A 3,038-nucleotide genomic window follows, 5' to 3' on the forward strand; every position below is an offset into this window, starting at 1 on the left:
AAGACAATGTCTACAAAGTGCCCACCGAATACCTAGTACAGCGCAGGTCCTCAGGGGATCAGTTTTCTCTGCATCTCTGTCCTCTATGACCCCTCTCCACCTCCACTCTGATTCTTCTGCAACACCTTACAAATTTCAGCTCTGGAATGTGTGTTATCAGTTAAAATTTGCATTATTCATTGTTGCTGTTATGTGCCATCGAGTCACTTATAACTCATTGTGACCCTCTGTACAATAACCCTGAAACTTGCTCTATCCTGTGTCAACTTTATTGTCTCCAAAACACCTACCCTCATTATCCCAGTCACTGGTCTTCCTCTGTCCCTCCACCCTTCCAAGCATGATGTCCCTCTCCAAGGACTGGTTCCTCCTTGCAACATGTCCAAAGTATGTCAGACGAAGCCTCAGAATCCTTGCCTCCAAGGAGCAGCCTGGTTTCATCCTCTCCAGAACAAACCTGTTTGTTCTCTTAGCAGTCCATGGCATAGTTAACATTCTTCTCCAGCACCACAGATCAAAGGCTTCAATTCTCTTTCTTTTATCTCTAGTCATTGTCCAGCTTTCTGATGTATAGCAAACAATTGCAAAGACTAAGGCCTGGATCAGGCACCTTAGACTCCAGATTGATGTTGTTGCTCTTCAGTACTCGGGAGAGGACCCTGACAGTCGACTTTCCCAATGCAATTCATCTTTTAATTTCCTGGCTGCTGGTACCAAGAGTGTTGACTGTGGAGCCAAGCAAGCTAAAGCTGTTAATAATCTCAATCTCTTCACCATCTATCATGATGCTTCCAATCAGCCCAGTGGCGAGAATCTTTGTTTTCTTGATGTTGAGCTTCAATCCATATTGAAGGCTGCAGTCCTTGACCCTCTGCAGTAAATGCTCCAGGTCCTCCTCAGTTTCAGCAAGCAAGGTTGTATCATCTGCAAAATGTACATTATTGATGAGTCTTCCTCCAATCCTGATGCTACATTCCTCCTCATACAGCCCAGCCTCCCGGATGATCTGTTCTGCATATAGATTGAAAAGGTATGGAAACAGGATACATCCCTGGAATACTATGCAAAAAAGTACCCCAAATTTAGTGCTATAAAAACTACACACACTAATTATTGCACAGTTTCTATGAGTTAGGACCCTGAGAAGAGCTAGCTGGGTGCTTCTGACTCAGTTTCTCATGAGGCGGTTTATGAATTATTTCTTGTAAAAACATCAGTTAAAAGCTGGTTCCTATGAGGCAGAGGTTAAGAACGTCCCAAATGTCCAGCTTTCCCAAATGAACAGACTGTTCTGTCATCTCTAACAGGAGCTATTCCTCTTCTCCTCAGTCCTTTAACTCTTGACTATTTCTTTGGGCTCTGTGCATCACCACAACGTCTCACAGAAACTCAAAAACCGTTAGGGAAATGGCTCCATCGTGGTGAGAACTGGCAAGTCTCAAACCTCTGGATCTGGATTATTTGCAAGGTGGCTGCAGACATTGGCAGTTTGAGAAGTGACTGGTCCTGGCTGATGCTCATGGTTGCAGAAGCAACCAGGTTCCTTCTCGCTGCAGTTCTCAGAGCACATGGATCAGGCGGGATGAAGTGTCTGGCATTAAAATGATTGAACCTTCCAAGAGCATTCCTCCATGGAGATCCTCAGGGCTACACCCTGCACTTCTAACAGAACTAAGGCTTGTGGCTTACCTCCTATCTTCTAGTAAGATAAGATTCAAGATGCATCCTAATCCTACATCACTAAGACATCAAACAACTTGCTCCAGAGTGAGGTCATCAGGTCAAAGAGACCAGAATTTATAATACATCACAGAATGAAAGGGTTCATTTACTTCTCCCCTGGTTGCAATCAAGATGCCAGCTAGAGCTCAGTTGGGTATGTGCCGGGTGTCTGTTTCCAAGCTCACTTATAATGCTGTCACTACCCTTAGAAGAGCCTCTTCTAAGCTTACACATATGAGCCTCTGCACAGCTTCCTTTAGACACAGCAGCTGATTTACTCCAGAGAAAGCCATCCAAAAACGAAAGAGAGGGAGATGGAGGCCACAGCCTTTGTATTGTATAAGCTTAGAAATGACATTACATGACTTCTGCCACATTTTATATATTTGAAGTGAGTCCATAAATGCAGACCTCACTCATGGAAAGGGGTTAACAAAAGAACATGAATACTAGGCAGTTATCATTGTGGTATATTAGAGTGCCTACCATGTGGCTTAAATAGTTTTACAGGCCTGGGTCTTGTGATCTGTCTGATCTTACTTCATTTCTTTTATGGAAAAGTTCAACCTGCCTAGTTAGTGTCTAAATAGTCCGCCCGGATACATTTCCAATCATTCCCAGTGTCATAAAATATTGAAGTTATGAAGGAACTTATAAGTGATACTAAGCTGAGTAATTGACTATACCAATAAAAAAGTTTCAACACAATTCTCAAAAGGATAATCATAGTAATAATAATAATGGTAATAAAAGCAATGACTTGTTTTGCCTAGCTTTACCAGTTATCATGCCCATCTGTACCTCCCCATTTACACCCTATGCACAGTGTATATTTTTCTGCTGTCAGTTTCCTTAAAAAAAAAAAATCCACTGTGGCTGACTCTTTGGTAAATTCACCACTTCCCTTCCTTTGGTCTACGAAGGTGTGCATGTACAAATGTTAGTACCAAAGATCATAGCTGAAATGTAAATCCGTTGTTGTTGTTGTTATCATTACACACCGAGGCAGTTCCAGGTCATAGTGACCCTCTCTGTACAAAAGAATAAAGCATTACCAGTCCTGCACCATCCGCACAATCTTCACTGTGGATGTATCCACTGTGTCAATCCACCTTGCCGAGAATCTTCTTTTTTGCTCTGCTTTATTAAGCAGCTATCTTTCTCGAAGGACTGGGCCCTCCTGCTAACATGTCGAAAGATGTGAGACGGAGTCTCATCATCCTCACGATACTCCTTCAACTGACTGTCCTTCCAAGACAGATTTGGTCATCATTCTGGCAGTCTATGGTTTATTCAGTACTGTTGTTGTTGTTGTT

The sequence above is a fragment of the Elephantulus edwardii genome, unplaced genomic scaffold (assembly GCF_000299155.1).
Source record: "Elephantulus edwardii isolate Elephantulus edwardi_28Jun2011 unplaced genomic scaffold, EleEdw1.0 scaffold00124, whole genome shotgun sequence".
NCBI lineage: Eukaryota > Metazoa > Chordata > Mammalia > Macroscelidea > Macroscelididae > Elephantulus > Elephantulus edwardii.